Source organism: Argiope bruennichi, chromosome 10 (genome assembly GCF_947563725.1).
Source record: "Argiope bruennichi chromosome 10, qqArgBrue1.1, whole genome shotgun sequence".
Lineage (NCBI taxonomy): Eukaryota > Metazoa > Arthropoda > Arachnida > Araneae > Araneidae > Argiope > Argiope bruennichi.
Genome location: NC_079160.1, coordinates 96,072,894 through 96,099,153, shown reverse-complemented (window position 1 = coordinate 96,099,153; position 26,260 = coordinate 96,072,894).

The following is a 26,260-nucleotide window of genomic DNA, read 5'->3' as shown; positions in this document are numbered from 1 at the left end:
CTGTGCAGCTCAAAGCGTTTTTGAGTCATCTCTGCCACAGATAGACAGACAGACGGACATTTTCCAAAAATGTCTTTTTCAAACTCAGGGAGATCTAAAACAAGAAGATTCGTCAAAATCTGAAGTTATTTTTTTTTTTTGGCGATTGCTTTATTTTCTATGTGCTACATATGCGAAAAAGCAAAAATAAGTTAATTTATATTCCTTTTGTAAAATCAAGATGGTGATATTCATACGACAAATAAAATAAATTGTCTTTATTACGAAGTAATTTGATGGTAATCTATAGACATATTTTGTCACATAACTAGTTTAAACCTTTACTCCTTTGAAGCATTATTTGTTTTCCTATAAATGACTTAAGTTCCCTATTTTATTTTAATGCGAAGGAAAATACTCATAAAGATTTAGCATGGCATGATTAATCAGTTTCTAATACACTTAACCGACCCTTCTGATGATTGTTCAACTTCGCAAACACCTTAATTAGCTCAGCCATGCTGTGATCCTCCAGTACTAGATGGAGTTATCTTTGAAAGATAGCACTATTAGCTCTCATCGACTCATTTCAATAACGGGACTTGAAACCCAAATCTATGGGTGTTTAAAAGAGATGACAAAGTAGCGATTATCTCCAATTTGAAGGGATAGTTTAACTCCTAGGTGTTGCGAAACTAATAGCCGCGATTACTTTCATTATTTGCGAATTTAAATCGTAATCATTATTTGCGAATTTATTCGTAACGAGGATCAATTTGAGTTTTCAGTTACAAATTATGCAATAGTTGATGCTTAACTTTTTGTTGTTTCAAAAGGGGATCTGAATTGTGAATTTCATGAATGATCTGATGTAAATTTCATCGCTTCATGTCTAAGAAAAGTAATATGTTATTTGAAAATTTAGGGCTAAATGAAAATGTTACGGAATGTTTAATAACTTGAAAAGACTGACCAATTATGAACAAAGTTTTTCGCAATATGCCCAAGATTTAGCATATGTGCACTGTATTATTTTAAGACAAGTTTCTATCTAATCAGGGGTACAATGAGAATTTTCCCTTTCATAAGTAAAAAAAAATCAAAATTAATTTACAGCAATAGGCAATGACTAACAACTGATTTATCTTCTTTCTTTTTATTATTAAGTTACTATTGAAAGAAAGCAATTGTAGCGCAAATTATGATAATAAATCATTGCAGTAGAAGTACCGATTTTATAGCAACAATAAATAGGTAGTCATTGAGTGTGCTTCTTTAAAATAAACACCATTCAAAAACGAAAAAGTGCATTTTTTAAAATATAAAAACGGAAATGTGATTTTATGTAAAAAAATTTAAAAGGAACAACATTTTTACAAAATGTTCATTAAAGTTAGAAAACAATTTTTATCTCTTAATTTATAATTCTGTATTGTAGAAATTTAACTCGAGGGAGGTTCAATATGAAACTTTAAACACCGTGATTTAAAAGAAAAAGAAAAAAAAACAAAAAAACAAAAACGATTAACTAAAAATTGTTTGAAGTTATTAATAGAGTTAATATACATAAGAACATAACAGCGTGTAATAAGTTTTAAACATTTGGTACTATTACTTATTTTAAATTAGAATTATAACGTTTAAAATAAAGAGACTTATTCATAATTTTTATACATATGAATTATTCCCATAAAATTTTATATTTCTCTGAACGAATTTCTACTCATTTTATTTTCTTACTTACCAATTATTCATTTCGAAAATGGCATTATTGTCTCAAAGAGATTTTTATTTCTTTCATACCTCTGGATTTGTCCATGAGTATGTGAAAAACATAAATCAAACTAGATATTACATAAATAAATAAAATTTGATTTATGGGTTTTACATGGAAATATAGATCTAAATCAGTTTTTGCTTGTATATTATATTTTCATTTCACAATTTGAGTAAAATTAATTAACATTTCTTTTAGCGTGACAAACATAGGTAAAAAAGAAAAAAATAAATATTTAATAATGTTGAAAATTATCTGTCTTTTATAGAAGAGCAGATTTTCTCTGTGAAGGACACTACATTGGAAAATTTATTGGTTTTTATTTTCGACAGTGTCTCATCCTAACTAAAGCATCACTTTACCAACTACAGAACTCTCTAGTGGCTTACTTTGTGAAATATCCCATCGATAAATTCTGGGTTCGTGACAAAAATAGTAGATTTCGTTTCCATTCTTTCTTTGAATAGGGGCTATCTAAACTTGCCTATATACAAACGTAAAATATGATACTAAAGTTCCTTTTATATCAAAAACGCTTATATTCTAAGATCAAAATGCATTGCGCCTGGAAAAGAAATAAATTTTCATTAAAATAAGAAATGTTTTATTTTTCTTTTTGCATTCCTAGCACCAAAGTTTTTATAAAACTATTAGATACGATCCTAGCATATTATTTAGTTTCCAAGGTTTTTATTTTTTTTTTATTTTCAGGTAACGAGTAGGTATCTGTTTTAAAATCTATAATTTAAATTATTTCTCACGCACCTTATGATAAGAAAATGTTTCTAGTCATATAATAGTAATTGGTAATGTTATAATTTTATTCATACGTTTCAACTAAATACGTAACTTCCAAAGATTTCAGTCGTAAAAAAATCGATTTTTTTTTGATTTTCGAAATATGATCATTAAAAGTTTTCACAGGTAACTTGATAAATTAATTTTACTATCGAATCGTTAACTCAAGAAACTTTCAGCTTTAAAACAAGCTTTAATCAAGTCTTTAAGAAAGCAACATAAACTTTCAAAAATTATTAAAGATAAAGACTACAAATGCAACGGAAACTTTTATTCTTCAGAATCTTTGGATGTACAGATCAAAATATATCAAAGTAAGCAAATTACTTTAAACAATTTGTATCACGTGATTAACTACTGCACCCCTTATTGACAAATCCATATAGGTACTTACGTACTACCGCAACCGCATTGGAAACATTGAATAAAATTCAATGTCGCCGACATTAAAATTCCCAATTAGAGCCTTTGACATCTACGTCATCGGGGTTGCCAATTTGGCGAGTTATTCTGAAAATTGTTATGGTTGTGATAGTAACGTAAGTACCGCCATATGCGAGTTGGAAGAAAAGAACTAATCAAATGTTGGAATAAAAATTTGAAAAATTGAAAGATTTTGAAATTTAATTAAATTAAATGAGAAAAACAGTGCCAGTAAAATATCCCTTTTAACCGAAGGTAAGTAATACATATTAAATTTAATTATATTTTAAAATATATATCATTCAATTTCTATACAGTTGATTATCAATAGCAGCTGAATGTTAAAAACTTAAAAAGAGATTAAAATATTTAAAGATGTGGTCCTTTAATTCTTTTTTCCCCCGAAAGTTTAAGTTTCTTAACAGAAAATAAAATAAAATAAATTCTGGAATAATTCCTTTCTGTGTATTTGAAGTGTAAATTTTGTTTTATTGCAGCTTATTGTTAAATACTTCAGAACTACTCCTGCCCTGCTTAAGCACTCAGTGTAAGCTCTAAATAACCTCTACGATAACACAACGGCAGGAGCAAAGTTTGAATCGTAATGATCAGTACCAATCAGGATGCATCTCCTCTCTTAGTAAATGGAACAAATGGAAGAAAAATGGAATTGGAAAGAATTAAATCCCACAACTACAAGGATAGAAATTGTTGTGGAAATGCCAAGATATTGCAAAAGGCATCTAGTTCAAAACGAAAGAAATACTACCGAAACCGAAACTGTACATCCATTAGATAATTTCATCAAACAACTAAAGAATAGATAAAGGGATATTTTGAGAATCCTTATTTTGAGAAGTTCATCTACCAAATTTTACTAAATACAATAATTTTTAATATAAATGACGGTTTTGACATGTTAACAAATCTAAAGAATGTATTAACCTTTTCTTTGCAAGCGAAACAAACTTAAACAAACTTGCTTTCTAAAAAAAGTAATTAACACTTATTTAAAAAATTAAATATAATGTTCTGACCATCTAGTTTTTTTAAAATCAGATTAAAATTCCGTACAAAATTTGTTATATCTTTAAGAATACGTTAAGAAAATTCGGTCTTCAATTAAATAATGGTAAGAAATATAATAAGGTATGAAAATAAAAAAAAAATGAAATAAATAATGTTTTGAAAATATTAGTAATGGTATTCACACAACAGAAAACATATTTGAGTTTTAATTTAATCATCTACATTTAGCATAAATAGTTGTAGAATATCGAAATGAGATAATTAAACTAAAATATTTGCTGAAATATAGCATAATTCTTAAAAATGGTTACTTTCTGATTAAGTAGCTAAATCTAAAGTATCGCCTTTCTTCACAGCTAAGAATTTTTGTACGAAATAAATACACTTTAAATCAATCCTTTACGTTTTATGTCAGAAAAAATAAAATAAATAACGAGACGTGTGAGTTTTTTTCAATATTATTGTAGTTTGTTATATTTATGATAGCAGTTTATCTTTTTTTTTCTTTCTTTTTCTTTTGTTTCATTTTATCATCCGTGAAGAAACAAAATACTTTCAGTCATTTGACCATCATGTTTTAAAATGCTTTTAGTGCAAAGTGAAACAAATGTACTTTAGAGCAAAGTGACACTATTTATATCCTCAAACAAAACAATACTCTTCTAAAAATCACACTTTTTTAGCAGATTTCTTTCTTGTTGGTTTCGAGCTTGTGAAAATACTGGCAACCGATAACGGAAATTCTATTTACGAGTTCTTTGTTTCCAATTTTATTTTATTATTTTCATCGTTTGGTGTTTCTGGTTTTGTTTCTCTTTATCTTTGAAGCACGTGACATACAAGTGCACTTTTTCATATTTATGATCTACACAGAGCTACTTTTTTGCGTGATTTATTTATTTGTTTATTTTTTGCAGTGGTTGGAAGTTCAATGCTGTCTTTATTGTTTTAAAATTTGTAGAATGGAAAAAATAGAACAATTTCGCATTTCACTTGTTGTTATAAAACTTAATTTTAGATTACAATGAATGACCAAAAATAAATTATTTTTACATATGTTTTCAGACTTCTTTCATAGTTGTAATTTTAAGACATAATTAAAGTTGCATTCCGAATTTACAATTATGGTAGGTAGTGAAACAATTTATAAATATTTAAATTAAAAATAAGGATAAAGGAATTTTTTTAAAAAATATACAAGGACTCTTTACAATTTAAACAACTTTACAACTTCTGATGAATTTACATGAATTTACAAACTGATGGCCAGATTCCATATGCCAAAGCTGTTTGAAATATTTTTTGTGGTATATTATACTCTAGGAATATGTTTAAAGAAAAATGGCGCATGTTTTAGAATTTCGAATCTTGCAGTTTAAAAAGATTGTTATAATTTTGTTTAGCATTAAGCTGAACAGACAACTATTTTTGATTTAACAACTTGATCATTAAAAGAATCCGTATTAAACCTATAACAATGTCTTATCCAAATTGAAGCAATAATCATATCGCGAAAATCTTTGCAATTGTAAAATATCTATGATCATATGAAAGCTAAATTTATATTATGTATTTTTCTTTGAGAAAAATATTTACATTTTATTTTTGTTGGGAAATTGAAAAAATAAATTGAATTTCTAAAACTTGCTTTATAGCAATATATCATATCTTAAATCAAATAACGGTACAGATTTGAATGGTAGCTTTATGATGCTTAGAAATTCATCATTGCCTTCAAAATCAAATACAGAAGAATTTGCTTTTCTGCATTTCATTTCATTATTTCAAGTGATTTTGGTAGTAATATTGCGATATTAGAATTTTGAAGTATATGAGTTATACCAAGTCATCTGCATTTTGCCTTAAAATGTCTGATATATATTTCCTCTATTAACGGCTGTAGTGTCATAATATCGTTTGTTAAATTATAAAACATATTTTGGAGCTGATATTTAAACTTGATTTGAACTCAGAGCATAATGTAATCAGGCAATTATGTTGCAAATATATCTGAATAAAAATTCCAAACTTTTTTTATATAATTATTTTACATCGATTTATATTCTGAAATTTATCTCAATTGTATAAGGTGATTATAAGATAATATTTACAATACGGTAACATGTTAAAAATCTACAGTATTAAAAACTGAATCCAGTAAGATATTCCATTAAGATTGGACAAATATTAATAATTCTAATTATTAAAAAAAATCCTCTTCTCATTTTTTATTTTATCCTTCAAATCCTATAAAACTGTTAAATGAAATAAAACATTTATATTTGTCAGTATTTTATTAATATGAAATTAATGAAATTTATACTTCAGCTTTATTTGTTTGTATTAAATAAGTAGCTTAGTAAAATTAAAATAAACGTAGAAAATGAAAATAAAATGAAATAATCATATTATAAGACAAATTTTGAGATGTAGTAAGACAATAAATATATCAGCAATTTAATTTAAATTAAATCTTATTCATTTTATAAGAAATGGAATATTTTATAAAGGAACACGATAATGTTATTAAGATTCATATCCAAAATTAAGAAATTCGAGCAGTGTGTAACAGTTGAGGGTAAAATGTAACAATATATGTCAATTATTCCTACTGTAATTTGAATATTTTTTAATCTAATTATAAGACGACTAAAAATATTGACAAAATAATAAATAATATATATTTATTATCTATTCCAATATCATTCGAATTCTACAATGCTTAAAAATATTTTTTACACATTATCTCTAAAACTTTTTCTTAAATTTACAAATAATTATAGAAATATTTTGAAGCATTTAATATTTAATAAATTCATGATTTTGTAGAATTTTGAGTGCATACAAAATATTTCTAAGGCATTACTTATAAAAATATTTTTTTTATTTGAAAAATATACACTCATTTTAAAAACGCTATAAAATATTAACTGCTCATCACCTTTGAAAACGTATAAACCAATACAATTATATCCTGTAAGTTCGAAAGTAAAGAGATTCCATTAAAAATCATGACTTGTCATAATATAAACGTTATTCAAAAAAAAATCTATCACAAAAAATAAAATTAAAAAATAATCCACACTGCATATTCCACAACTTGAAAGAAGATATTAAGAAATTATCCTATCAAAATCTCTATCTTTTTGTTGAATGGAATTACAAGCGAAACACTGAATCTTAATCTAAAATATTCTTTTTCACACCTTTTTCAGCATTTCCTTCAAGAGAACAAAGCGAAATAATCTAGAAGAAAAAGATTCAAATGGCATATGATGGATCCTATCACAAACGTATTGTAATTTATCAAAGCTGTCATCACTTCCGTAACGGAGAAAAATGGGCTAAAGTGAATGGTATTGTTTGACGTCACCGCCGATAAACGGATAAACGGAACATGGCCAATTGAATATTGTAGAAATTACAATTCTGCACGAGTACGTAAAAGAATACATGTAGCTCCAGACTTTGTTTATTGCCTTTGTAACTCAATGCAATTTTAGAAATAGAGTAATTTTCTTTTATGAAGTGTTCTCTCCCAGAATTCCTTGTGTGATAATTTGATCCCTGTGAAATGTGGAAGTTTACTTTAGTTATATGTACTTTGCAACACTTATTGAAACTTAAAAGTTAGTTCATTATAATAATTCTCTCAAATTTTGGAGTAAAGATTGTTTTTATAGGTTAAAACAATTGGATTGGTATACATTGGGGATGACATCTCACAGTTTAAACGAATTCAAGTTTTATGAGGAAATTTCCAGGGTTTTTTTTCAATATTTTGTTAATGCTTTATAATGGAAGATCTTACATATTTCCATGTTATGATGTGAAACACAATTTGGCATTGCACTCTACAGAAACTGAAACTGTCATAAAAAATTAAAGTTGATTAGAATGAAATTATTTGTTTAATGTGAAATATTTCAGAAAGTGAAATTTCTCCTATAACTCTGATATGACTCAGTGGCAATTTCGACCTTTTTTCTTTCCTTTCCTATCTTTTTTATTAAATTAGATATTGAAACTTCAACAGATTATCTACTATTACCAATGCATTGCTGCTGGAATACTTGTATCAGGTACTGAAATCACTTGACATAATGAATAAAAGCTTTAAATCCCGAACAACAATTTTTTACACATAAACAGCGAATTTCGAGTTATATATTTTCATTATTTGTCAATATTTCTTGGAATCTTAATAGTCTTTCTTCCTTTCATAATTAGATAACACTTTTCATGTTCAGAAAAGTGCTGAAATGAGAGTTTCAATCTTATTGATTGAATTCAGAACAAATAAAGTTATTTAGCCAAAATTAGAAATAAATATTAAGTTAACAGCCAAAGAATCAAAAAGAAAGATTAAATGAATCCGGCCCGAAGACTTTCTCAAGGGTCACCCTCAGGCAAGGATTCAAACCAGGGATTTTTTCTGTGAGGAGTCTGACTTTCGTCCAACAAACTGGCCTCTCGTGACCCGAAAATCCCAGAAGATTGAGGTTTTGGAGATAAATTAGTATCACAAGATTAAAACAAGTAAAAGCATTTGCAAAAAAAACAATCCAAATAAAACCACAGCAAATCAAACCACAAAATACATGAAAATAGAACCAAAAAAGTAATATAAACAAAAGCCAAAATACTTACAAATTGAAAGTACAATTCTGAAGAAAAACTACTTGAGGTTAAAACTTGCTATTGTAGAGGCCCTTCGTTAAAATAAACTAAATTTTAATTTTTCCACGTTTAAAGCTATATCCGCCTACCACGTTTCGTCATTATGCATCGTCATCAAACTTGAAGCGCCATCTATTGAGTTAAAACTCAAAGCTAACAAACGGAAGGAAATCAGAAATTAAACAGACCCTCTCTTATTAAAACTTCTATATTGCAAAAGTTTTTGGGAAATTCGTTAATAGTTAAATTTTTAATGAGATTGTTTGTTGCTAAAATATAAGAGCTTTTATTATTGCAAATTTTTTTAATCCTGTTAAATTGTGAAAATATCAAATTTTTGAAAATTTTAGAGTTTAAATTAGAAAGGTAGTTACTAGGTTTAATTATTTTAAAGTTAAATTCATCCCTTTTATCATAAATACCTATCAAAGTTTTTCCATTATCAATTTCTATATTTAAATCTAAATAATTAGCTTTAAGCTGATTTTCGTTTGTTTGAGTTAAAACTAAATCTTTTGGGTAACAATTAATAATATCATTAGGATTATCCACATTTAACAAAATTAAGTCATCAATATATCTCCAGCCTATTATTAAGTTAAGTTTAATTATTTCTTTTTCATAATAATGTAGGAAAATATTGGCTAACGCACTTGAAAAAGCTGTTCCCATTAGAATTCCTTTTTCTTGTTTATAAAAATTTATTCCGTTAAAAACATAGTTTTCTTTAATATTAAATTTACATAACTCTAACCAATTAGTTTTTGTAATAATTTCTCTATTTAAATATTCCTCATTTATATTAGTACAGACATCTATTAACTTTTCATGAGGTAGATTAGTGTATAAATTTTCAAAATCATAAGTATTAAGCTTATTAATATTGTTATCTTTTAGAAAGTCCAAAATATCTTTGTTACTATTGATAATAAAATTATCTTCATCTTTAATTTTATTTAGGACAATTTTTAAGTATTTAAAGAAATGTTTTCCCGTATAGTAATTGTAACTGCCGGTGCTACAAGTTACGAATCTAAAATTCATTGGTTTTTTATGAAATTTTATTGCTGGGAAGAGGTAAGGGTAGTTTAAAGAGCAAGTTTTGATTTTAGCTTTTTTAGCGAAAGCTAGCATCCTTTTATCCAATTCTTTTTTCCCGGTGCTAATTAATTTGTAAGTTGAATTAGAGTTATATTCATTAGTTAGAAGTTCTTTATAATAATATTTACAAATTAAACCGAAATTATTTGCCGATTTATCTATTACTGTAATAACAAACCTCTCTTTTAAATTTTTTATTTCTTTTTCCAAAGCTTTGTTCAAATAAATTCCTTGTTCTTTAGTTCTAACGTTGTCTGCATTAAATTTTGTTTTAATGTCTTCTAAAATCCTTACTTTCCATTCTCTGAAACCTTCTGGAGGCCAATGGTATTTCCTAGATAATTTGGAAATAAAAATATCCAAATCTTGTCCGATAGAAATTAAAAATTTTTTAATGTTAACTTTTTCTCTTAATCTGAATTTCGTGCCCCTTTCCATTAAATCTCTTAAAGAGTTAGAATCTATAATTTTCAAATTCCCTGTCATAATACGTCCTTTGTCAGCATCTATATAATCTTTATAAATATCTTTGTTACAATTACAGTCTGTCTTGTCTATCTTATTTAAGTTTTTGTTATAGTAATTATAGTTACAGATTCTTTTTCTTAAAGTTGCTGAATAACTAAATGCTATTGAAGCTATTGCATTATCCTTTAAAGTAGGTTAACGAAGGTTTTAACATGCACCAGACCCGCTTGCACGACGGTTCTTCGATGGAATCGGGTCTCGAACCTCAACCTTCCGATTTCGAAGCCGAGACCGTATCACCAGGCTACCGCGGTTTTTTATAAAATAAATTAGCGGAAATTAACCCTCAAAATTTACGGAAAATTTGAATTTGCTACCATTTGTGCAGTAAAGTATTGGCAAACCTATTAAAAATTCATTTTAACAGCTAATAGTTTAGAGTTAGTAAAAATGGAGAGTTACACCATAGCGGTACTTGCTTTCTTTATTGAACAATATTTCAAAAATAATGAAAGTCCGATGGCCAGAATTTGAAAATTGGAAAATTGTATCCCTTGATCGTGTGATTTAATACAATTAGATTTCTTTTTATGGGGTTATTTGGAGTCAAAGATCTTGCCAACAGGCCCACAAGCATTGAATTAGAAAATTCAACACGGAATCAACGAACACTGAACATAACACTGAATCACATTTATTCAAAATGGTCATGGAAAATTTCGACAAAAGTGTATGTGTTAAAAAATCGTGGAGGCCATTTGCCCTATGTGTTATTCCATATATAACCCTATCAGGTGTATTTTACAATTCAATAAAAATATAACAATTTAAAGAAGATATCTGTTTTTTTTTTATTTAAATCAAATCTTGCGTTAACCTATCGTAACAATTTTTTCCTAACTCTAAATTGGTTCTTTTAATAGCGTTACCAACAATTACTGCATAAAATAGGGAAATTCAAATCTTGCGTTAATTTTGGGACAGTCTTTACCTGGGATATTTAAGCACTGTATTTTTTTTCACCAAATTATAGCAAGTTTAAAAAATTGGTATATGAGAAAATTAAAGAGGTATACTCCTTGAATAAAAATACACCAAAAAATTTGAAATTTTAGTATATACACTTGTTAAATCGCGTTAATTAAAGATAAAAATCTGAAGAAGAATAGAACTGCTGAAAGGTAAATATATTTTTATAATAATTTTTGAAATCAAAAACAGTTATAAATATATATAAAAAAATTATCATACGCCAGTAAAATATACTTAATTTATTCCAATCATTTTCTGGAAATACTCTGCTAATTTGAATCATAAAAAGGCTCTTAGTACAACTGCTACGAGGATTAATAAGTGTTGTTGTTAAAATATATTTATAGAATGCTTTATAGAATGTAAAGCTTCATAACGCAATTGTGGATAATTTAGCAGGTGATATAAATCTAACGTGAGAAACCTGACTCGCATTTTTCAAATGAATGCATTACTTTCATATGCTTGGATATTAAGTACTGGCCTTTAAGATTTTAAAATTACTCTCCGATTAACAAATTATAAATCTTCAGGTTCTAAAAGTCAAATAAAATAAATTCAAATAAATAAATAAAATAAATTTTGGTTTTAGTACATATATATAGTTTTCTTTCCCATTCTTTTTTCTCGAGGCAAATTTGATATTTTTCTATTAACAAGAATGTTTCAGAATAAGTTTAAAGGATATTTATAAATGAAAAGAAAAATTCAAATCCAGATTCGAACAAAAATGTTATTTAAATAAAAAAAATAATTTGAATCTATCCTATTCGTTTCATTTTGGAATAATATTTTTCATTAATTATTCATTAGCAAATTGTGAAAGCTTTATATTGGCAGCGAATTTTGATCCAAAAAAGTTTATAATTCTATTTCAAATAACTTATTTCTTTTATTTTTATGTTTAGCTAATAGCACATATTTCTAAAAACATCACTTACTTTCTCTAATCTTGTTATTTTAATTCAATTTTGTTTTTTCATTTATTTGTTTAATAGTCTACTATCGACGAAAGCTTTTTACTAATATGTATTTATTTATAATTCATTACTTTGTTTACGCAAACTCTACCATACTTCCAATTATTTACTAGTATAAAATGCTTTATTCTATTACAAAAATTCTATACGTTTATTTCTACCCTGTATTAGCGTCATTCAATTAATTTATTATTCTATCCCAGTTACTTCAATTATTTAATTATGAATATCTGACAATTTCTTTCAGCAAACGATTTAATTTGTATCAATTTTTTTCATCAGATATGCATATTACCATTAAAATATTTTATTAATCAAGATATTGTTTTTTAGATGTTGCATTTCAGAGCTGTTAAAACAAATTTGTATTCGATAAAATTGATAAAAGTAATTAAGATACATTTGTCTTTTTTTTATTATAAGCTTCTGAATTATTTAAATTCTTATTATTTGGATGACAAATGTTTGCATTACATGTGTGATGACTTTAATTCCTTATTTATTTTTTTCTCGTCTTGCATGATATGTGTGAATTTATATAATTACATTCAAGGTGGGTTTTTTTTTGAAAAGTGTTATATTTTTGTATAATGACATAAAATGAATTTTAAAAACATCTATGAAAAAGAATTATATAATTGAGAAGCAAAATATGTTTTGAAAAATGAAAGAAATACGATTTTTTTAAAAAAATTAAAAAGAGGTATAAAGCAAAATTTTTCCAGCTTAGAGCTTTATCAAATAATTTATTCAATGTCTTGTACAAATAATTTAATAATTACAATACTTAATTAATGAATTATAAAGTATACTGCATTTTTATCAAGCCTTTAAATATTGGGAATTCTAATAAATAAGAAGATATTTTCATTTTCTTCTACATTATCAGAATTTAAATATCTGCGAAATCCTTTTTAATGAACAGATTGTTTATTATGCAAATTTGAAAGTGCAAAATACAGTGATAAATTATTTTACTAAATTAAAAAAATATGTATGCATTATATTTTAATTTACAATGCATTTTCGAAAGATAATTTTCGCCAAATTTTAGATGTGAATAAAAAACATTTAGAAATTGATTTTTTTTTATGCAAATATAAAAATAATTAAAAATTTCCAAAGATTGAACTTAAAACATAATTCAAATGGCTTCATGAAGAAAATTATTAAAAGATTTTGAATATTGAAAAAATTATTCGCTATTTTTTTTTTAAATCCATTTTTGGAATTAGTAACATTTATCTTAAATACAAAGAATATCAATGATTGTTCTTAGAGAAATAAACCGGTAATCCAGATTAAATTTCTGAAGGAAATATGAAAAAGGAACAAAAAATGGGAGATTATTTATTTAAACTTTTAGAATGTGAGTCAGTAGAAATAATAAAAACATCCGTTAATTTATAGAAAAATATTAAAAGGCTATGTTTAATGCTGGTATAACTATGAACCCATGTATCATTGATAATATACGTATCATTTCTTGCGACTTCTCTTTGAACGACTAAATAATTGTGTTAATTTTATTCCAGAAACATGTGTATAAAGTGTTACACGGTGATAATTTCATAGCATAAACTCGGAGGAATTGTGTCAAGGCATCACTCTTTATTATAAAATTGAATGTATATGAATACTTTTGTTCTTCAGTCCACATCGTTTGATCTATAATTGTCAAACCGGCACATATATACGTTGAAGGATGGAAATGTATATCTTGGGGCGATTTTTTCAAAATTTTAATCAGAATATTTATTAATTAAAAATTAGTCTAAATTTTGTAATTTTTCCTCGATAACTTTTAAAAGTTTTACTGTGCAAAAATAATGTTCACATTATTTTAAAATTAAAAATCAGCATTTTAATTTAATTGTAATCAATTTAATAGTCATGTAAATTTTTCTTAATTTTGTAATTTTTTAAAAACAATTTTATATATTTTTCAGCAATAGATTACATTGTTTCACTGAAGTTCAAATCGTTTTCATAGTTTCATCTAATATTTGTTAGCATGGTTTTTTTTCCATTATAGAAAGATAAAGAAAAAGGATTTTTTATGATGCATGTGTATTTTACAAAACGATAGAAATCTGAAGACAACAAAATTTATAATGTAAATTAAAGTCACATTTAAGTTTTTAGTATCAATATGATGCAAGATGTCTAGACTCCATTAGAGAGGTAAATGCTCACAATAATTAAAATTTCTGCACATTAATGGAAATAACACGGCTTTAATGTCTGAGAATTCAGCAGAATCGTAGAGATGAAGTTATATCTAAACAATTTAACTTAATTTAAATTTAACCAAAATCCAAGGTTAAACAACTGATTCGCAAAAGCTACAGCAATTAATAAATTTCATTTTAGTGATCGCTTAAAACTGAACAATAATTCTGCATTGTATAAGAAATTTTCTGTTTATATTACTACTAAAATTCTGATTTTGTGTTTTCTGTTGTTATTGCTCCATGCATTTTTTTCCTTTGTATTTCAGGCTTTACTTTACAAAAGAAAACAATTATCATAAAATTCTAAAAAAATTTGCTTTGTGCAAATTTTGCAAGAAAAAAAATGATTTCACAAAATTTGCTTTCTTTGTCTGTACATTAACTCCAAACTATTTTGTTTCTCGGTATCAGCTCATTAGATAAAGTATTTCTTATTTTTTTATACACTTTCTTTATCAAGTAACAAATTAATACTTTTATAACGTGACAACTAACAATGATTTTTTATTTGTTTTTTTTATGTAATTACAAATTGTTAGATTTATTTTAATTTCGAAAACATAACAGTTCGTTGTTTTCGTATATATTTTGAATTAAAATGATCAAAATCAAAACTCTTCTCTCCAATTATTAATTTGAAAAATTCTACTTTTTGTAATGCCATGACTTCACTAGATTTAAAAAACATGAAATAGCCAAAAAATTTGAAATGTCCTAGCAGTTTCCCCAAGATTTGGAAACAGATTTCTTCATCTGATTTAGACATTCATATTTGTTTAGACATATAGAGATTTATATAGATTTCATGCTTTGTTTCGGACACAAGAAGTGAAAATTTATTTAATTTCCTCGTAAAATATCTTTTTCTATATTTTTTTTCATTCTTGCCAAGAAACTAGTGTAAAAATTTTATCTGCTATGCATTCTATATTAAAAGTTCAACATAGTATTATTCCAAATAAGTAAGCTGAACTCCACAAGCAGTTAGTAATAATATTCATTATACAAGGTTGATCTAATAGAAAATAGCAATATAATTAATGAATAGTAAAATTCCTGTAATCTACATGAAATTTTATGTTAATTGTAATTATAATTAACATCTTCACATACATTAGATAGCTTTAATTTCAATCGGCATCAATTAGTCCAGAAATTCTCCTGCGGCATAAAGCGTAAATTCTTAAAAGTTATAACTTTAATTGGGTATCATACAGGAGCTATTCAAACTACCAGACATTTAAGATTGTTTCATTTCGTTTTAATATTTCTTATAGTTTGATACAAGAAAGGGTAAATTTTATGAATCGTAATGATTTTTGTGATCGAATAAATAGTAATTACCAGAGAAAGTGAGAAATTCATGGTCTTTTAAAGTTATATATCTCATGAAAGGGGAAATTTTACCACATTAATATATTAAATTACTATTAATTAATGAAATGGATGTTCATTTAGAGCACAGCGGGCTTGGTTATTCAAAATAAAAGCTTAAAGAAAATTATCTCATTTCCACGATATCATTTTTAATAATTAAAAAAAGTGGCAATTATATTATTTCAAATTTTCAGACCCTTGCTATAATATGCTAATTATTTCCCAATTCCTGCTTTTCAATTTCATTTATTCGGAATCAGATACGATGAAATATACATTTATTAAATTTATTAATTTAGAATCTGATAACATAAACAATGCATTTTATTTCAAAAGTGAAATAGGATAATCACATTTATGAACCAAAATTTAATATTACTTTAGTGAAGTATGGTTTTTATTTCTATAGAATCAACTTTTGAGGATAGACTGAAATGTTACAATCACTGTGATTCAAATATTGTTATTAATAAAAACTTATTAATTATATTAATCAGCAAACATACATGAAGTATGGGAAGGTGCTTATGTAAAGTTTCCTATTCTCCGTCAACCAAAAAGAAATAATATCTGATTGACGTAGCTTTCAATAATAAGAATGGATTCAATAATTTTGGCATTGCTCATGGTAGTTCAGTTATTCATATCAATTTGCATAAATTATTACAAATATAAAACTTTTTGGGTTGGAAGTTTTTGATGAAATATATTTCTGCGAAAGTAAAACCACAAGATTGATAATATCCTATTGAAATAGACCCAAAGAGGGGCACCACGAATAGAGGATGAGATGTTTCAGGTATGGTGGCTGGATCTCTCCACTCTGGAGTGTACGCAAAAAGGTGGGTTATCTGGCTCCTCCCATCGATGACGGGACGTACTTCCTTCGAGAAGGGCTGTAACATGGCACATTACTATTTCGCAATTTAAGAAAATATATGAATAAGAAAATATATGAATAAAGAAACTTCTCAGGGTTTTTTTTTAATCATCATAATAACATATATTATGATTTTTTTTTTCAAAATACACCTTTCGAATTATTAACATTCGATATTCTTCTTTAGGCTTTCTTAAATTATTTTTATTATCTAAACTCCATTTTATAAATAAAAATTTCTAATGCTATTTTCACAAATTGCTAATTCAACAAGCAATATCTAAAAGCTATTCCTATTATTTCAACATTTAAGACATCAAGAGCATATTGCATGACCCTCAAAGTGATGACTCTGAAAAATCACGAACGATTTAAATGCTCATCCATTCTGACCACCGCATTTGCATTACTGGTAGAAAAGTTTGATATAATAGAATTGATCTATCATAAAACACGTAAAGATAAAGCCAATGTCCATCGCATACGATATATGGACGGACGAGTCATGCTTTTCGATAATGGCATTCATATTTCCTTACCATTTTAATTATTTCATATGTTTAGATAAAATGAAAACAAGATAAAAAATAAACCTTCTGGCGTTAATGTCCCTAATTGTTTGAGTTTATAAATAGCTTAATAAATAATCATGAATTATTTCAATCATTTATATCTTAACTATATACAATATATTTTCTTACTATAAATATTCCCATTCGCTTAAAAAAACATTGTAAAAAACATTTTATTCTGTTTTGGTCTAATATTCTGTTGAGAATTTTAAAAAATATAAAAATCTGGAAAATATCCGAAACTATTCAAATGTTTTATTGAAAAGATTTTTTTTTTTTTTTTACAAATTCTTAGGAATTTGTTTTATTAATTAACAATCGAAAAAAAGTCTTGAATTGTATAAAAACTTAGATTAGCTTTTCTTAGAAATATTTTTTGAATCCTTATTCACTACGTTTTCTCTCACGGAGTAATTTTGAGTTTTTTCCAGTGTGTTATTTTGTGGATGATGGTTTTTTTTTTTGTATTTATTTCTCACGTAGTTATTTTGAGTTATAATCCGGATGCTTAATTTACTTAGTGACTAATATTTTCACAAAGGTATACCTTTATTTGTAACAGAAATTCTTTAAAAGTATTCCACTTGGAAGCTTCCCAATTTTTCTAATCTCAAAAGTAAATTAATTGAGCCAAATATATAATTTGACAGATAATACTGCAGCGAAAAATATTGTAAGCATGCTTCAAAAATATTAAAAATTCCCTTAAGAAAAAAATGTACTAATTTAAATCTTCATTTTTTTCATTGCAATTTTTTGAGGGTCGTATCTTAATTTGTAAAATACTTCAAGAAAGATAACAATAACCTCATTAGTTTAAATATCAAGGGACAAAAAATAATAAAATTAGTAAAAAAATAAAATCAGGATAAAAAACAAGCGACAAAAAATAATTAATCTGAAAAAAGTTTCAGAATAATTAAATTTAGTGCATTAGATTTGTTTTGTAAAGAAAGTAATATCCAAAATAAGTTATTGCCAAAAAAAAAAAACTGCAAGGGACTCATATGTAAATACAGAGATTAAATAATGAATAATTATTTCTTTTTCTCACTCTTCTAATAAAGCATTTTTATATTTCTTTAAAAAAAAAGTAGTTAGTAAATTGAAAACTTATTCAATAAATGAAATTTTTCAGACAACAAATGATATTCATTCTTTTTGACCAATTTAGAAAGTAAATAAGATTTTACCACAAAAAAATTCATTTCATAAAATTTAAAATTTAGCTTGTTAAATTAAAATATTTATTTCTGAATAACTCCAATAAATAATGAAAAAATGCTAGTCAGTTTTGACAAAGAGATGCGCATACAAATTATACAACAGTTTTGATTATATTATTTTTTAATCAATACAGTTATTTTGATTGTATAATTTTTCCAGAGAAAAAAATTACATTATTTTGTAAATAGTTAATTTTGTTTCTAAATTCTTGTATGCGCGTCATTTTGCTTCATCTTTCACTCTTCTAATAATATAGAAAACTGAGTATGTGTGTGTATCTTACATTGATTGAGTTACCAAATTTGACCCAAATTAGTTTCGAAGGAATTAAATCTGCACTTCGAACTGATAAAAAAACTAATTAAAATTTTAAATAGTTAGAATTAATAGCGGTAACTCAAAAAAATTGTATTGTAAAAATCTGACTTTTGCTTAAATTTTAAATACTAAAATTTTGTTAGAAATTCAGGTTGGTCAAGTCAATAACAGGAGGTGTTCGGAGTCCTGTAGCGTGTTATGTACTTAACGAAACACAACAAAATTTGGTCACAATACACATTAAGGTATCCGGTTTCGATTTATCAAGGAAAAAAACGCACCAAGAAATGCCGATAGGGGAAATTCTGGCACTGCAATCGAAAACTTAATTATGTAATTTGCATATACGAGTACCTTGTGACACGATATAGAGGATAAAAGGTAGGTTGCTGGAATTTATGTCATTGTACAAGAATTTGCTCGTAGATGACCTTGTCACTACGTGAACGGGCCTTATTAGTCAAGCTGTTTTATCAGTGAGAGGAAAATACTAGCGCTGCCATTCGCGAATACCGGCGGTTACAGCAATTACGTAGAGAACCGATGACCATAACTAATTTACGAAAAATGGTAGAAAGATTTAAAACGACATTAATTCTTGGTTTGCAACCAGGCAGAGGACTATTTCTGGTTGTGGGGTTACTTGAAAGCTTGAAAGCCTTGTTGTGTATCAAGGTCATGTTTCTGACATCCTTACTTTAAAAGAACAAATAACGTTACATGTCAGGCGAATAAATGCCGATATGCTGCGAGCCACCGTCAAAAACGTGTACCACATGCAATTAATTACTGGAATACAGGCTGGTGGTTAACTTGTGTCAAATTTGTAAGTTGCTATAATAATCGTTTTCCATTGGTATTTGGTGTGTTTTTATTTATTGTTTACATTGGCAGTTATACATTATTTTTTCTCAAATTATGCTCTTGCATAGGAATATCTCCTATTGGCGCTTTTTGGTACTAATTTTTTTTTCTTGTTGAATTGAAACCGCATTCTTTAATGAGTATGGTGGCCAAATTTTGTTATATTTCTTCCAGTACATAATACGCTTCAGGACTCCGAACACCTCCTGTTATTTCGTGATCACCCAGTGTTTCATTCTATTTTTCTCATGATTTTTCACGGCTTTCCCAAAATATTTTTACATTTAATTTTTAGAGATCTTTACCACTGCTACACTAAAAATCAAATCGTTTTATTATTTCATAAAATTTATATTCGTGTGATTTTCCTCTTTGGATAAAAAAATAATAGAAAAGTGTAATTAATATTTATCCATATTACTTAAACTCACCTTTTAAAATCTCAATCCTTGAGTTTTTTTAATAAAAATGTACTGATTTAGATGTAGTGAATTATTATACGATAATAAAATTTACTTTTGAAGAACTAGTTGATTGATGGAATGATTTATTATGAAGAGATAACATTTTACAAAGATCTTATTAAACAAATGGAAATAATTATACAAATAGTTAATAGTTGTTAGTTTGTAATAATTATTAAAATTATACGTTAATAGGCATCCAAATAGCAGTTGTGAAGACGTACAGCTATTATATCTCCTACTTATTCTAGAATATTGAAAGATAAATATAAATATTTTCAACACTTTACAGAACATGTTTAATTCTCCTAAAAAGAAAATTAATTTAAATATCCATTTCCGATATAAAATTTTAAAAAATTGAGATAAGTTTTATCTCAGTGTAGTTTACACTATACTATAATTCTTTAAAACAGAAATAGTTTTTTTGCTTTTATTTTTCAGTTTTTTACAACCATCAGACATCTTTTTAATAGAAATTTTCATATAACAGTGAAAGTGCTCATCTGAGTAAATTTGTCACAGCATTTCTATTAAGCAAATTATTTCATCCAATGCTTGATTTTTTCTGTTTATAATTTGAGTATGTAAACTATTTGAAATTTAAAAAACATGTCCATGCCCTTTTTTGGATTAAAAATGCTACTAAATATTGTGTTGTTTTCTCCAATTGCTTTATAAGCATTTTAAAAGTTTTTATTAATTTTTAAAAAAAATATTGGCATCAGTAAAGCAATTTTAAAGAATCGTTTGGTTTTAAAATTAAGCCTCATTACCATAATTATAAATAAATTCAAATGAAATGTACTGCTGCCTTTTTAAATGAATTATGGAATTCTTAAATCGCTTGCTTTGAAGTCTTAAGGGAATTTATGAATAACCGTGAATTTAATAATAATACACCGTTAATAATAATTTAATAATAATGAACCGTGAATTTAATAACAACATTCAGCGATCAATATTTGTGACTTATAGTTTTCAAAATACTAATGATTAGATAAATATTTCATTTAAACTTCAACAGAGATCGTAAGTGCAGAACTATCAATAATTATGTACAAATTGTAGAATAGCAGATTGATTGATTTTTTTTTTTGCTATTATTAACAGGCATTTTTAAATTGGAATTTCAATTTTAAATGAAACTATGACATAATTTGAGAGTTATGCATTAAGTCTTTTAAAAATAATTTTTAAAGAAGAATTGCAATAAGTATATAAGCAAGTTTAATTTATATGTAAACAAATATTTCGTTCAATCACATTTATTTTTATACTGCATTGAATAAACATAAAAATTTAGCTCTTCAAAATTGAGTTATTTATGTATATGTTTATTGATCTTGGCGTTTTAAATTTGCATTTATTGGCAAAGCAGATAGTATGTTGAAAAACATTGAAGCTAATTTCACTTTCAGTTCACGATATGCTTTAAACTATTAATAAAGTAACTGGTCAGATCTTTATTTGAAGCTTACATAAGATAAATTTAAGAAGTTAATATGTTTTATGAGAACATCAAATCTTTTTATTACGACTAATGATGACTTTTTAATATTTAGGCTTTGGCAAAAAGGAAGAATTATTTATTATTAAACTGAAAGAAGGTGAGTGACATTTTTAATTTTTATTCGAAAGACAAAATTAAAAATTTCAATCGCCTTCTTTCGGTTTAATAATGTATATTCCATAAATTTTAATAAATTAAAATCTATTTTTGAATCAAAAAATCATATGTGCATTTTTATAAAGCATTATAAGAGATGATTAAATGAAAAATATATAACTTGACTATCATAATAGTATATAAGCACAAGTTATATCTTCTATCAATGAGCTGACATAACAACATAAGCAACATTTTTTTCTCATTATTTAAAGCATTCATCCATTTAAGGAACAGATAGAATATCAGATAATACAAAATCCTGAATTTTGTACTTAATTTCATTGGCGATATATTACACCCGTGAGCAATATCCACACTTTACGTTGATTAGAATAGTTGTTCCATATAATTGCAGAGTATCTCTATTTATTTTTCAGTTCCTTAAAATATTTCAATACTGTATAGAATGCAGTTATTAGTAATTGCAATTTCGTATATGAAGTGCTCGTAATTTTGGCCGTCCTTAACCAGCCACTTGTTATTACGCTGCTGAATGGATTCATACATTGTTCGGTAATCATCTGCATTTTCAAACATTCTATGTATTTTCAAATATTCATCCTTAAGTGAAGATTAAAATAGTTGTTCCATATAATTTGTAGAGTATCTCTATTTATATTTTAGTTCCTTAAACTCTTTCAATAATGTACAGAATACAGTTATTATTAATTGCACTATCGTATATGAAATGTTCGTAATTTTGGCCGTCCTTGACCAGTCACTTGCTATTACGCTGCTGAATGGATTCATACATTGTTCGGTAATCGTATGCATTTTTAGAACTCTTCATTTGTAATACCGAGAATCGATTGAAGAGAATATAAAGTGCGAGTATTATGTATCGGATAGGTTTGAAAAATAGAACAAAAGACTATTTCACTAAAAAAAATCTTTAAAAATATTTTAATAGAGTCCTAAATTTATTTTTCTTTAATCATTAAGTTGTCACTATCCCTATTTAATGATTTCAGAACGGGGCTAAAAAATATATTTAGTTTCATTTTGTATATACATGCCAGTCAAATTCTGTTATAATATATAGCATATTATAAAAAATTGAGTTACAATATATATAGCAGAAAGTATGTATTCCGTGCTTCGTTTCTTTACAAGTTGCAGAGTTAATTAGAAATTCATTTGAAAGTTGAACGGAACAGAATTGCCCTATTTATATGGCAGAATTGAAAGATATAGAATTGCATTATGTTTCGAGTTTGGTTTTTATATTGCAATGAAAATAGCGTACATAAATATGCAATTTAGAGGTTATAGTAGCAATGTGTTATTTGCTGACACTTTTATTTTTTATTGAAATAATTTTATTGATCATTTTGTAAATTTTTAAAAATTATCAGATGTTTCGAAAAGAAAACATAATGTGATTATAATTTACTGACATAAAACTTTTTGATAATATGTATGATTTAACCAGTCAAATATTTCAAAAAAAATGGCAGCTAATGGGTTAAGTGGATGGGTTCAATTCAAGATAGAGTCATAGATCCTGAAGTTCTATTAATAAAAAAATCAGACAATATGCATTTTAAAGATAATATTGTAAAATAAACTAATAAAAAATCAAATGGTAATTTTGAATATCAATGTGTTTTTGAAGGTTTTCAGTTCAGCTGGTAGAAATCATGTAAATGAAAAATTTGCATTTGTATTGGAGCATACACGTTTTGAATCAGTATTTTAATGAGCCAATCAGTTTATCTTTGAAGGAACACAAAGCGAAATGAAAACATGTTATTCATTTCCTTTTATTTATAGAGACAATAAGTTCGGAGTAAACGTAAAATAAAGTGAAAATAGCATCACTCTAAATGCAAATCCTCTCTTTAAACAAAGAAAAATTTTCATTCCAAACATAAAGGAGTATTTCTGAACTATATTGAAAACAGAAAATTTCGCATATGATAGTAAAATTGATTCTCCTTTTAAGTCGTTATTAATCATTATTTATTTACATTGTGAAGTTTGCATGCGGAAAAAAAAACATTCTTACAAATATATAGCAGAATGAATTACCAGAACTTTCAGCAACAAAAGCTGTGTTGTCCAGATGGGAAAGTCTATGTTAAAACGTTTTTATAGAAACAAAGTATTCAGATTAATAGAAATAAAAATGGAATATATAAACAAATGTTTTATAAATAGGTCTTTTAATAACAAATTTAATTGCTTAATTTTCTACTAACATGTTGCATTTACGTAAATAATGCCAACTGTGGCAAATATAGGAACATTAAAAAATGTTGAAATGTATTTTTAAATAATACTGTCACAGGAAAATAAGGAAGAAGAAGTATTGCTTAAAAATAGCTTTTATTTTAGAAAATTTAGATTATATTATATTAATAGAAGAAAGAATAAATATATATAAAATAAATATATATAAAATAAATATCATCTTCTGGAATTTCTATAAAATTATTGGATGACAGAAGAATCGTCTGCCATTCAGCCAGTTTGGAAACAGAAAGAAATTCTGGGATGTCAGAGGAATCGTGTGTGATCCAATCGGTTATTTTCTTTTAAAATGGAGTTTATAAATTGCGTATTTATTCCACGCTCGAGAAAATATTGAAAATCAAATACTAAAAGTTATTTCTCTTTATTGATTTGTTGAATTTCTTCTTTTGTTGTATTTAAAATCAGACTAACTTGATTGTTTTATTCAATGTTACACTTTTCAACGGTTAACGGAAGAAATTGTTAAAAATTTTCTTACTGTGTTACATTAAAAACAATTACTTTGAAAAAATTTCCTCTGGGAAGGAGTTTTATGTTATAATTTTTAAAAAATATGTTTCTCAGCTCTAATTCATTGAATTTAGTAATTTTCATTTAATTTGATAAGATTGATTCACCTAAATTTGTCTCTTATTAGTTTGAGAATGAAATATTTTCCAAAATGATAATAAACATTTGATTGATTTCTAATTACAATTTCGTTTCATTTTCAAAATATTATAATTTTTTAAAAAAAATCATAGATTATAAATCAGCGAGAAATTACGAAGATTCTCATTTGAATACTTTTATTGTTAAATGTACCTTTTGTGGAGAAATTTAATACAAAATATTTTTAAAAAATGAATTATTTTGGAAGTAGAGATTATGACATCTTGACTTGAAATAATATTAATACAAGGGAGATAAACTAGAAAATAATAATAAATAAAAATATATATATAAAATTTTTTTAAAAAATTTCTTTGAAATTATTTGACTACAAAAGAATCGTCTGCCATTCAGTCTGTTTAAAAACAGAAAGAAATTCTAGGAAAATAGTGGAATCGTATGTCATCCAAATAGCTTTTTTTCTTTTAAACTGGAGTTAATTGATTGCATATTCATTTCAGCTCTTGTCAATATTTAAAATCAAATAATAAAAGTGAATTCTTTAATCGTGATTTGCTGAATTATTTTTATTATTGACTTTACAATCAAATTAACTTGATTGTTTCATTCAATGTTTTCCTTTTCGGTTAACAATTTTCTTACAATTTTACATAAAATACAATTACTTTCAAAGAAATTTCTAGTCCTTATGTTCCAGTCCAATATACTTCTTAACTCAAATTGCTTGAATGAAGCTATTTTTATATAATTTGACAATTTTCCTTCCGTTAAATGTGTTATATTTTTCACTCAGTGCAAAATGTTATATGTTTGTATCATGACATAAAATGCATTGGAAAAACATATATGAAAACAATTATATAATTTAGAAGCAAAAACTGTTTTCAAAATTGAAAGAAATAACATTTAAAAAAATAAAAAGGAGGTATAAAGGAAAACTCTTTCAGCTTAGAGTTTCATCAAAAAAATTAAACAAAGTCTAGTATATAATTTAATAATCACAATGCTTAATTCATGAATTATAAAATATGCTGCATTTTTATCAAGCCTTTAATTATTGGATATTCTGATAAATAACAAGATATTTTCATTTTTTCTACATCATCAGAGTTTAAACATCTGCTGAATCCCTTTTAATGAGCAGATTGTTCATTATGTAAATTTGAAAGTGCAAAATACAGTGAGAAATTATTTTAACAAATTTTAGGTCTAAAGAAAAAAACATTTAGAGATTGAAAACATTTTTTAAATCTTTTTATGTAAATATAAAAATGATTACAAATTTCCAAATACTGAACTCAAACATTCGAAAAAAAATCGAATGGTTTTATAAAGAAAATTATTCAAAAATATAGAATTTTGGATTTCAATTGGATCAATTTGGATTTTTTTAAATCCATTTTTGTACTTAGTAACATCCATCTTAAATACAAAGAAGATCGAAGATTGTTCTTAGAGAAATAAACCGGCAATCCAGATTAAATTTCTAACTGGAATATGAGAAAGGAATAAAAAAA